The following is a 12520-nucleotide window of genomic DNA, read 5'->3' as shown; positions in this document are numbered from 1 at the left end:
ATAAGCAAAACAATTACAGTGTCTTATTGGCAGACAGGAGCAGCTACGTGAATGCTGAAGTCACGTCTTCCTGCTCCCTTGTTTGCTACAGCTTACAACATTGTAGAGCAAATATGCAGTTTCAAGGTAGTGGTCAGTCTTTAAGCAGAGCGTGAAGATAAAGTCCTTCTTAATGCAGTAATAAATAGTCAGACTTTCTCTTGTTGTTCAGGTCAAAATGGATGTTAAGGGATGAAATGGCGCTTCCTTCACTAAAAGAAAAACTTAATTCTTTCCACATTTTTCTTCCACTGATGATGATGGCAGGAAAAGGAACAGTATTATATTTTTACTGACAGTGTTCTTTTCTTCAATTTATACTGGCATGGTAGAGTTGTTAATCAACATGTCCCCACTTGTTGGAGAATGGCCTTGACATCATTCTTGTTTACCAAATGTACAGAAGTGACACACAGGGAGGTTATATAGAATAGCCGACACTTTTTAGTTCTAAGTGTGCTTGCCGATCCCTGTAAGTGCTGAGTCAGAGAAAAATTCTATCATGTCTGTAGAACGTGGGAGTCGATGAAAACTAATTAAGTGATGCAAAAGCCTTTCAGCACTTTTAGACAAGCTTTGCAAAACGATCGTTTTTTCACAGGTCTTGAATCTTGATCAAAATACCTAATCATGATGTAGACCTTGTCACTGCTGACATCATTGCTTTCATCTGTCATAACAGTGAAAGGTCCTGATGTGGAAAGGTTCATGGCCTAACAGTGTCTGATGTGCTGACAGAGCTTTGACGATCCACGCAGCTTTTGTTTCTTCCAAAGAGATTTTTTTCTTAGTAGCTGAGTCTAGGAATCTTACCTTGTCAAGCTGTGTGAAATGGTCAGCAATGTAAATAAAAAACCATACCTCAGCATTCTAAACTTTTTCACTTTTTTAGCTTGAATTCTATTTCAGTGAGGGGATAATGATGCTACAAAACTGGTAAGTTTTGCAGACACATGTTTTACCTGAAAAATGCAAAAAGGACTTAGAAGTTGAATTCTTTTTTAGTACTACTGAATTAAATAAGGCCTCTGACTGGTAGTTAAGCTTTTGTGGCCTTTTGCACTCAAAGAGAAATAAGGAAAAGGAGGATCCTCTTTGTTCTTTACACAGTGTATATAGAGATTTCCAGCATTTGGAAATCAGATTATGTGTAATTGTTCTAGTATGAGAATTAATAATATTTTTAAAATTAAACTGTGACAATGGTCAAACAAGCAAATTTAAATTAATGAAGATTAAGGGGGAAGGATAACAATTCAGAGAATGATAAGGACTATGTCTAGAAGGTGTTTACTTGATCATGATCAGACAATCTTGTACCAGGGGAGTTTTAGATTGGGTATTAGGAAAAGTTTCTTCACTGAAAGGGTTATCGTGCACTGGAACAGGCTGCCCAGGGACCTGGTTGAGTCGCCCTCCCTGGAGGTTTTTAAAAGACATGTAGATGTGGCAATTGGGGGCGTAGTTTAGTGATGGATTTGGCAGTGTTAGGTTTATGGTTGAACTGGATCTTAAAGGTCTTTCCAACCTAAATATTTCTCTGATGGATGTAAGTGGGTCCCTATACACAGAGAATTGAATGCAAGAGAAGTCTTCATGTTCATGGATCAAATTGCTTGAATAAAAGAACACAGAGGAGCTGTGGGCTAGATGCCTCAGTCTTGCGTTTTGGGGCCAATTCATAGTTCCTGTGTGGCGTGTTCTAGCAGCTGACCAACTGCTGTATTTCCTTTGCAGCACAGAGGTATAACCTGCCCACTGAAGAAAGCAAGGACTGCAATTGATCGAAGGGTTTATGTGGCTTCTGCTTCCATAAAGCAGTGCTAGCATACTCACAATAAAAATGTGTCTTCCTGAGTTTAGGACAGTTGTCATAAAGATGGACAACTCCCATTTTCTGCTGCTCAAAAGATGATTTCTTAGTACAGTGAAACTGAATTAACATTTCTTATCTTCATTCTGTTTTTACAAAGTTAAGATAAGGTAAAGGCCTTTGTTTCCTGCCACTTCCAGAATTTTGTCTAATGTAGGTGGATAATGGTTAGTTCTTTGAGCAATGATAAAGTAATAGCCCAAGTGAGAAAACAGGGCATTTGGGGGGAATAGAAGTTACATTTGTTTTTTTCCTTTCAAATACTTAACGGAATGAGGAATGTACAGTTGCAAATGAGTGGAAGAAACAAGAAGATCTTTAAAGAAATTTTTGGTCTTAAGCTAAAATTAAGAGACCCGGTGGAACTTGATAATATTGAAGACAGTTCAGTGTGGGTTTTTTTCATCAGAAACCCCCCCCCCCCCCCCCCCCCCCCCATTGCATTGCTCCTGTTCAGAAGGTACAGCAAGAGCTGTAAAGAGCTTAACCAATTAACAGTTCTGCATGGCGCAGGTGAGCATGTGACTGCTGTATCTTTATTTGCCAATACTTGAATGATTCACCTGAGGTGAATGTGGCATCTCTGGATGGGAGGCTTTTTGTGCAGTGGCTTTAATGATTCTCTAACATCATTGTTGCACTGGGAATGTCCTGGTAAGGCCTCACTGGAATACGGTGTATTTCCCTTTTGTTCCAGAAAGGATTATTTGTGTTCAAGAAGCTTGAAACTAAAATAGGTGAGAAGAACATACACTAGGATTCTGAGGGTAATTTGGAGACTTACAGAAGGATTTGAAAGAATTTAGACTCATTTAGTTTAATAAAATTAAAAACTGAGAGCTTGTATATTCCTGCCCTATGGGCAACAAACTCCAAGAAAAACAGTGTAAAGAACACACAAATTGTAGGATTCAAACAAATAGAGTTAAGCTGATAGAGAAAAATTTTGGGCTGCAAACCTGGGGAACATAAAGATGGGAGAAAGAAGCCAAGTTTTAAGATGGCATTTGATCCATTTTAAGGATTGCATGATGTGGGATAGGAAGGAAGTAGCTTTGATCCAGGAAGTCTTTCCCAGTTATGTGCTCTTTTAATATTAGTACACTGGTTTATAGAAGGGGGTGGGAGAAGAATTGGAAGTGGGCAAAACCCAACTACATATAAATATTTTAAAAGAAATTAAACCCAGAACCCAAACTCTTAGGGGAAGCATTTGATTTCTGGTACTTAAATAATCCTCATACTGACTGATGCCCAGTCTTTGCTAGCACGAATATGCACATTGCTGAAATGTGCTGCTGAAATAATGAACTCCTGTTGAATTGTTAGTTTCCAGAATCATAAAGGATAATTTTGCTTTGGCAGATTAAAATTTTTCTGAAACTATATAATATATTTGCACAAAGCTTACATTGTTAACTGCACTGTCACAGTGGAGATTTTTTTGGTCAATCTTTTGTTCTAAATCCATATTTTGAATTGGGTCTCCAGACATTAGTTCATCAAAGGAGATAAAAGCCTTTAAAAAATATTTCTAAAAACGTGTGGGTTTTTTATCAGCTTATTTTCATAAAAGTGTGTATTTTAGGGCCATGGCTTCTCTTTTCTCTTCCTTTTGACTATTCCATTAGAAGGGTTTTCCAAGAAGCAGATGGTCATGTGTTAGTCTTTAATAGGTATTAATGACTTTTCTGCTAAGATTTCCAAAAGTATCAGTAATGGCATATCTTGTCTTGCATAGAGAAACTAACTTCAGTTTTTTCAAATATTTATGTAAGTTTTAGGGAACAAGTGCCCCCATTTTATCAAATGTTCTGTCAGGCTTTCAAGAAATACTCGTTATAAATGTTAACAGAAGTATGAAACAGTTTGACAAAGTTTCCCTAATCTCACTTTTTCAGTCTTTTATAATGCCCTAACTTTGTTAACTCTCCTGTCACAGTAAACTTCCAGAGCAGACAAGTCCTGAATTACTAATGAAAACCAGGAAGAATGTAACTTGAAAACTCATGTTCTTTCAACCTTTGTTTGCAATATAATTAAAAAGGGCACCAAGTCAATTTTTAGAAGACAGGCATATCTTTTGTAGTATGTTTGCATTGGAGAAAGAAGGAAATTGCAGTCAAGAAAGAAAACTCTTGCCTCATGGTTTTATGAAAATGGTGCAGTTTTTGCTGCATTTGGCAGTGCTTTCAGATTCTAAGTTTTGATTTAATTGAGAAGATGCCATTGCCAGAATGTAAACTTGTTATTCTAGTCTTGCTTAAAAAAACGACCTTGCAAGTGATAACAGTAACAAAGGTGGGAATTCACCCCACCCTGTCTTCCCACTTAAGTCAAACCTCAATTAGCTCCATTTATATGTTAATATTAAGCACAGGGAACTTCCTTTTTCTTTACTTTGTACACAATAAGGAAATAATGCAGGAAAAAAAATTAGGTTGCATTAACATTGCATAGTTAATAATGAAATTTGAAAATAAAAAATAATATAATCTTTCCTGTCCACATTAAGTGTCCTATTCTTGCAATGAGAAGCGGTTATTACACCTGTGTGTCTGTGTAGCACAGTGCAGGCAGTGAGACATTTTGCCTGTGCTGGGTTGATACCGGGAAATATAAACATAAAGGAAAGTTTACAGTCTCCTCTTCCAGGCACTCCACATTTTGTATTCTTCCTGTTCTTCTAAATGTTCAACTTCCACTTATCTCCATTGAGTGTGGAATGTCAGCTGTTTCTGGCCTTCTATTCTCAAATTGCATTAGGATTTTGTTTGTGTTTAAGGATACTTTGTTTTACACTTTGTAGTAATCAGTTCTAAAATCTAAAAGATAAACCACAATATAATGCTTTTCTGTTGGGGTTTGTTAGTGGAATAACTGAGAGTACTGAAAGGGAAAAGAAACTAGTTGCAAGGACTTCTGTTGTTGCACAATTAAACGGTAAATCCTGAGCTTTCCATGTTTGTGTGTATGCACAGTTGTGTCAAGGAAGAGAATATTTAGTCTGAAACAATATTCTTTGGTCCTTTTTAATTTTTTTTTTTTTTTTTTTTACTGGACAGAGAAGTTGGTGTTTTGTAACTTCCTTAAGTTCATGCCAAATCATATCTTCACTGATGAGTTTTAACTTAGTTTTCCACTTAGTATTTTTATACCTAAGGCGCCTGTTTACTCTGTACTTTGGACACTGGGGCCAAAACCGGTCTGTGTGCTTTTAATCAGGGAGAAGAAAAATACTGAAATACGTAAAGAACATATTATTCATAAAAGTAGATGCTTCCTTTGGTTTTAGTTTCAAAATTTTAAAGCTTCAGTCTTGGTATATACATATCTGCAGCAAATAGAATGATTTTTCAAACCTCACAGTCACTTGTCTTGGTCGTGTTTTCCCTGGTTTTGCCCTATAAATAAAAGCTGGGTCTTTTTGTAGATGATGATTTATGTTGGGTTTTTTTTTTTTTTTTTTTTTTTGCTTTTACAGTTTGCTTTTAAAACCTTCAGTAAACATAGAAATTTGGATTCTTCTTGAGCTTGCTTCTAAAAAAAGTTTTTATATGTTGATTTTATACCTGTAGTGCAAATCCTTACATGGTCAGCTAATGCCCATTCAATTTTGAGTAAAGCAAACATGAGGATGGACTCTAGAGGAAGCAACAATCAGAATGACATTTGCCACAATAGGTGTGCCTCTTAGTTAATATATGCTGGTGATCAAGTTGGACCTGTCAATAAGTTGTAAAGTGGATGGTAGAAATGTGCGATAGGCAGCTATAAGGTACTCAAGTAATGAAGCCCCACAGCTATCAAAAGGATGTGCTGTTGTTTCTACCTGAGTATTTGCCTTCATTTGGGCCATCTAATCCATTCTGGTTGTGATGATCAAAATTCTTGCTTTTCCTAATAGAAGTTTGAAACAATTTAGAGTCAGTGCTGCTTCCATTTAATTGGTACGATTTTCTATTGTGCCTTATTTTGTCTTGTGCCAAGATTTTGCTGTAAGGAGCAGTCCCACTGCTGTGGCTGCATCCAGCCCCTGTTTTTCTTTGGATTGTACGCTTGCTCAGCTGAGTGAAGAGTGAGGTGAATTGATCTGTTGGAAGATGTCTTTGTGTATGTAAATAGACTACAGGTTGCTTTACCACAGTACATCTCAATCTCATTTACAACTGGCTGTTCAAGAGCAGTATTACTGAACTCTTGAGCACATGAGCAGTACATTCAGACTGATTTTGGTAGCGTGAGAATAGAGGGTTTGTTTAGAAGGAGTTGCCACCAGAAGCAGTGGGATGAGAAGGAGAAAAGGAGTATTTTAAACTGAAGTACTGTCAGTTGAAATTTGTAAACAGGTAAGGGAATAATTTTGGAATATGTAGAATCTGGTACCTGAAGACTTGTACAAAATTTTGGGGAGCTAAGGTATTTGCAGTGGAAGTAGCTCACACAGAATCCTGAACCACTTTTGGACTGGCTAACTTAAATGTTCGTAAGTGTAGAGGCAGTAGTATGCAGCTGCTCATGAGCTGAAAGGAAAAGCAGTAAATACTTGAAAATTAACTGCACTGGGTTGTGTGCTGTAAGAAGATAGCTGCATTGTTTAGCTTAGCTTAACCTTGGCTGAAAACGAGTTAAACAGTCACGGTGGGGATTGTTGTGTGGATATATCCTATTTACAGGAGAGTCTTTTGCTTCTGAGAATCTGTCAAGTGGTGTGGTAGATCTGTTTTGTTTTTACCCTTGATTTTATGAGTTAGATGTCGTGCTACAATTAAATTTTATACAAAGCAGCCTGAACATTGGGTTTGCGATAGCCCAGTTTAAGCTTATAGGGTACAGACTGTGGATTTTACAGTGTCCCCCACTATGTGCATTTCTTACATTGTCTTATTTAATGTTCTTTATGATATTAAATTCCTCTACCTTTTCTCCACCACTTCCTCATGGGTTTGCTTATAATATCCAAATGCCCAATTAGGTCTTGGAATGTTAACCAAAAAATTATCTTACTGCTGAGTGCTACTTCCCTTTAGGAAGAAATGCACAACTGTATTTACTTGGAGGGTAAAGAGTAATCTCTTTCAAGCAAAGCAGGTTTGTTATTTACAATTTTCCAAGATGTGGTGGGTTGACCCTGGCTGGATGCCAGGTGCCCACCAAAGCTGTTCTGTCACTCCCCCTCCTCAGCTGGAAAGGGGAGAGAAAATATAACAAAGAGCTTGTGGGTCAAGATAAGGACAGGAGAGATCACTTGCCAATTACCGTCATGGGCAAAACAGACTCAGCTTAGGGAAAACTAACTCAATTTATTACAAATCAACCAGAGTAGGGTAATGAGAAATAAAACCAAATCTCAGAACACCTTCCCTCCACCCCTCCCTTTTTCCCGGGCACAACTTCACTCCCAGATTCTCTACCAACCCCCCCAGCGGCACAGGGGGACGGGGATGGGGTTTATGGTCAGTTCATCACACGTTATTTTCTGCCGCTTCATCCTCCTCAGGGGGAGGACTCATCACACTCTTCCCCTGCTCCAGCGTGGGGTCCCACCCACAGGAGACAGTCCTCCATGAACTTCTCCAACGTGGGTCCTTACCACGGGCTGCAGTTCTTCACAAACTGCTCCAGCATGGGTCCTTTCCACGGTGTGCAGTCCTTCAGGAGCACACTGCTCCAGCGTGGGTCCCCCACGGGGTCACGAGTCCTGCCAGAAAACCTGCTGCAGCGTGGCCTCCTCTCTCCACAGATCCGCAGGTCCTGCCAGGAGCCTGCTCCAGCGCGGGGTTCCCACGGGGTCACAGCCTCCTTCGGGAACCTGCTCCAGCGTGGGGTCCTCCACGGGCTACAGGTGGATATCTGCTCCACCGTGGACCTCCATGGGCTGCAGGGGGACAGCCTGCCTCACCATGGTCTTCACCACGGGCTGCAGGGGAATCTCTGCTCCGGCACCTGGAGCACCTCCTCCCCTTCCTTCTTCACTGACCTTGGTGTCCGCAGGGTTGTTTCTCTTACATGTTCTCACTCCTCTCTCTGGCTGCTGTTTCTGTCTGTCCCAACTTTTTTTTCCTTCTTAAAAATGTTATCACAGAGGCGTTACCACTATCGCTGATGGGCTTGGCCTTGGCCGGTGGCGGGTCCATCTTAGAGCCGGCTGGTATTGGCGCTCTCTCAAACACAGGGGAAACTTCCAGCAGCTTCTTACAAAAGCCACCCCTGTAACTCCCCGCCCCCCCCCCCCCCCCCCCCCCAACCTTGCCACACAAAGCCAATACACAAGATAAGTGTGAAATAATTGGATTGCACTGCTGATAATCATCTTTTGACTCTCTTGGGAGCACCAAATACAAGGTGCTGGAAAGAGGGGAAGAAAATATGAATTCTGCTTCATGTGTAATCCTCAAATAATTTTTCAAGTCAAGCTAATTCGATGTGCGATATGTGTGTATCTCAAACACAGGTGAAATGTACAGGTGATAGCAAATGTAAAATTTCCCTGTGTTTAAAAGAAAATAATGATTAGAGTTACAAAAGTATCTTTTCTGCAACTGCTGTGAAGGGAGAGAATGAGCATTATTTTTACAGGGAGGTGAAGTTCCAGTACTGAAATGGATGGTGTGTGGCTGAGATTTGCCAGGGTAATGAAGGGAGGTAGATTCAGAAGTCCTACAGTAACCGAACAGGAACCAAATGAATAAATGACACCTGATGACACAATGATGACACAACTTTAAGCCATTCATTGTGCTTTCATGATAGTGTGTTTAAGGAAATACTGTAACCATTGTGGAATGAAATGTATATTTGAAACCAAAAAGAAGAGTTTCAAAGTAGTCAAGTAATGAATGCATTTTATATAACACTTTTTAATCTTGTGATAGAAGTACAAAACATACTTAAAGCCTAAATTACACTGTTAAATCCTGGGACTTTGAGTTTTTGACTGGTGCTCATCTTGTCTTTTTTTTTTTAAATAAAAAGTTTTCGTAGTGTTTATTTTAAAAAATAAAGTGACTGCCTGGGGAGGTTGGCTATGTCTATATAAAAATGCCATTATCTTTAAGAAAAATTCAGGAGGCAAATTTCAATCCATTCCAACACGTAAGCTTGTAATATTTCTTTGATGCTGAGGAAGGCAGGGTGTGGTAGAAGGGAAGTCTTCAATGTGTAAGTTTCTTCTCTGTTTCAAAGGGAAAATAATTGCTGTGCCTATTTTAGAGGTCTTGGACCATTTATTTACTGACTGTGGTGTAGTGCTATTAATGTATTGAGTTAGCTTTCTACAGCAACTGAATAAACTCTAAACACTGACACCTTTAGTCTTTGGAAAGCAAATAAACAACCACAGTCATACAGGACCACGCATTAAATATGCATTTCTTTATTGATGAAGAATGGACAATGGTCTTTGATTAACTTGGTAATTTGTTTATTCTAAATATGTACTGCATATGGGAGAAGTATCCAGAGCAGTATGTTATGCATTTTGTACATGTTGCATTATATTTGCATTTGTTTGTTTACTTGAGTAAGAAATGGGAAGTTAGGTTTTGTTCTTATGTGAATATAATAGACAACTGTATTTTAAATACAACTGTATTTTAAATACAACCTGAATGTATTTGCTCAGGTTTACAGCAGTTGCACCAAGATGCACTTTTTTTTTTTCCCCTTGGAGAGTATTAGATACACAGAACGTTTGTCAGTCAGTTGTGTGTGATAAAAAATTGTCCAACTGAAGTTAGTTTTGGGTATTCAAAAGATAGTAGGTAAGTTTGTGTATATACATCTAGCCAGATCTACTTTCCCAATCTGTAAAATTCTTGGATTTGGACCTTCACTGAGATCTTGACTATGTGCAGTTGACACTGTTTGGGAGGAAGAACGTTTGACCGCTGCATTAGATGAGTTCAATGCTAGTACTAGTTTTATTACCTGTAATTTTGAATGTACTGCTGAATTTTCCTGCTGAATACAGAGCTTTTATTTAGCCTAATGAAAGTATGTGATACTCATATGTTCATGCTGGGTGATTTGCATAATACCATGTGATATTTTAACGTAGGGCTGTGTTCCTGTATTTCTGTTAAGTAATTCAAGAAGGGGATTAAGAAATTACTGTATTTGCGTGCCCTAGCACCTGCTGGTGGTATTGCACAACTGTGTGTTTTCTGGTGCCTTCCTCTCCTGCTTTGTCATCCTCGCATCTCCCAGACATTTCCTAACATCTCTGCTCATCCATCTCAAACTCTGATTTCATGTTCTATCACCCCTTTCCAAGCTTAGATTTTAAACCCCTCCTATCCCAACCCTTCCCTCAGGTGCAATCAACTTCATGCCTCAACTGCCTATGCAAAGGTACTCGCCTTTTAGCTTATGTAAGTACACAGGTATTCAAGGTAGGAATGGACCTAGAACATGACCTCTAATAACATGGGTACCGGAGTACAGAAGGCTGAAAGCTTACACAGGGAGCAGATCTTGAGGTGTTCTATGAGTTTTGAAGGTGGACTGAAATGTTTATTGCACCATTTGAGATGAAAGACTGACTTTAGTAGGTCTTTAGTCAAAGAAAGCTAAGAAAATATGAATGTACTTTGTTGAAATATATTTTACATTAGTATCTGAAGTAATTTGTGTGGCATGAAGCTGTAAGCTAGCTCCAGTCAGTACAAAGTGATTTTGCTTATGCACATGGCTAACGTTGAAATTTTTTGCTTTGGGAATAATTCTTAACATATGCAGACCTTGAACTATTTGAGCCATAGTAAAGCCTGTTTTTAAAACTGTTGTCTGGTTTTACTTGCAGTTGTGCAGTCTTTCGTATTATAATTTCTTAAGTACCTGTTCCAATTTCTTGTGGAAACTATTTTGTTTACAATTTTTTGCGTTTCCAGTAAAGTTGGAGAGGATTTTCCAAGTATGACCCTTTTCATGTACTAAGGACAGAGAAGAGAGAAAAAAGCCCTTCTTTCTTTCCTCACTCCTTGGTTTACATACTTGCATCCAGTCAGAGCAGATGAAGTATAGAGGAGAAGTCAGCAGCTGGTAAAGGACGTGTGTTGAAGCAACAGACTGTCAGAGAGCATCAGGCTGAATCTGCTACTCAGGATTTTCTCCTGGTCTTTTGGAAGTGTTGCTATCCTGGGGAAAACAAGAAGGGTATTTTCCAAAGTGGTTGGATCCTTAGGGATCTGGGTAACTTTTCTGTAGAGAAACTTTTTCCTCTCATTGGACAGTATTCAGGGCTGAGGAAGCTGTGACTGTGCAGTATGATCCACCTGCTAGTAAGGTAGCTGGTTATCATACCTTGCAAATTGCAAGCTGGAACTTTAAGAGCTCTTTTCACTATCTTCAACTCTGCTGAACCTCTAACATTTTGTCCCAAGGTTCAGGTTTTGGTGGCCTAGTCGGTGCCTTCAGGACTGAGCCCAAAACCAAATCATAGCAGTGCCACAGATACAGATGTAGTCAGTAGTATGTGCAAAATTGTAACAGGCAGCAAGTACTTGAGCTTCAGCTGACAGAGGAAACGCCATGTTTCCAACTTAGAAGAAAGTTTTCTACTTTCTGAAGGATAGCTCAGGGTTCTAGTCAGCCAGCAGGATGGTTGAGAGAGTAGCAAAGTAAATACTTTCTTAAGGTTTTCCTCTCTCAAATGCTTTGCTCCCACTTTTTAAATGGTGTAGTTACTGTGTCATATCTCCTTCCATCACTTCTCTCTTTCTTGTTTCTGGTCTAGTATGTTGGTTTTGTTTTTTTTTTTTTTTATGTTGTCAAAGCATGGCAGTAGGGTAGAGAAGGGAAACAGTAATGTTTTGATTTCTCCTTGGGAGAACAAACATCATTCCTTTCTTGTATAGGTTGGTCATACTGCCACTGACTGTTACGAGGAACAATTTGTTCCTAGCTGTCCTTTGACAGGGGAGAAAAATACCTATTGTTTTTTCTGGCAGGCCTGGGAGTGTAGTTTGACAGTAGTGGCCTAAGAAACGAAAAAGCAATTGTTTGTGTTAATGCCCATATGTTTACAGTTTGTAATTTAAAATTAAATTTAAAAAACTATGGCTGTTGTTGATGTAATTACCTATCTAGATTTAAATTGTTACTTAGCTTACCTAACTCTGTAAAAGATCATCTTGCTCATGTAGATGGGTGAAGTTTTGTTTGTGTAAATTTATTAGTATGTTTTGTTGACTGTGCCACTGTGAGGTAGGCCAGCTTTAAGCTCCCATCAGTGTGATGCTGTAGAAGAATTTCTAGAGTAAAACCATCCATTTTTCTACACATCTATTTTTTGAAAAAAGTGTTCAGTGTAAAATAAAAGCCCCAAACAACCCAACAACAAAAAAAACCCTGAAATTACATTTGACCCTAGTGTTTTTTTATATGTAGGCAATTATGCATATTTACTCAGTGAAAATTTTCTCAGTGCATCTACAAGCTTTATATAGCAAGTATATCTTTAATGCTACAGAAGATATTTTTAAAAGATCAAACTGTAAAATTTCAGTGACTCTTTACTAGTCTTCAGTGAAAAAAAGTTACTAGAAAACCCCAATAGTATCAGATTTCTACTACTATAGCAAGTAACATTTTCCTGAAATGGTTGTA

At 38.7% G+C, this 12520-nt stretch overlaps 1 protein-coding gene across 7 annotated transcripts in view; it reads left to right on the top strand.

Moving 5' to 3' along the window:
* BAZ2B (bromodomain adjacent to zinc finger domain 2B) overlaps positions 1-12520 on the top strand; it is a 166477-nt gene that overhangs the window by 29530 nt on the left and 124427 nt on the right. Inside the window, exon 1 of one of the 7 annotated variants that reach the window (XM_041124105.1) lies at positions 6242-6261. The exons of the other annotated variants lie outside the window; for them this stretch is intronic. The gene's annotated coding sequence lies outside the window, so the exon portion shown is untranslated. Of the gene's footprint in view, positions 1-6241; positions 6262-12520 lie in introns of those variants that run through there. 7 annotated transcript variants of the gene reach the window in all.

The sequence above is a fragment of the Aquila chrysaetos genome, chromosome 6 (assembly GCF_900496995.4).
Source record: "Aquila chrysaetos chrysaetos chromosome 6, bAquChr1.4, whole genome shotgun sequence".
Classification (NCBI taxonomy): Eukaryota; Metazoa; Chordata; class Aves; order Accipitriformes; family Accipitridae; genus Aquila; species Aquila chrysaetos.
The sequence above is the reverse complement of the archived record's forward strand: the minus strand, read 5'-3'. Positions and strand labels throughout refer to the sequence as shown.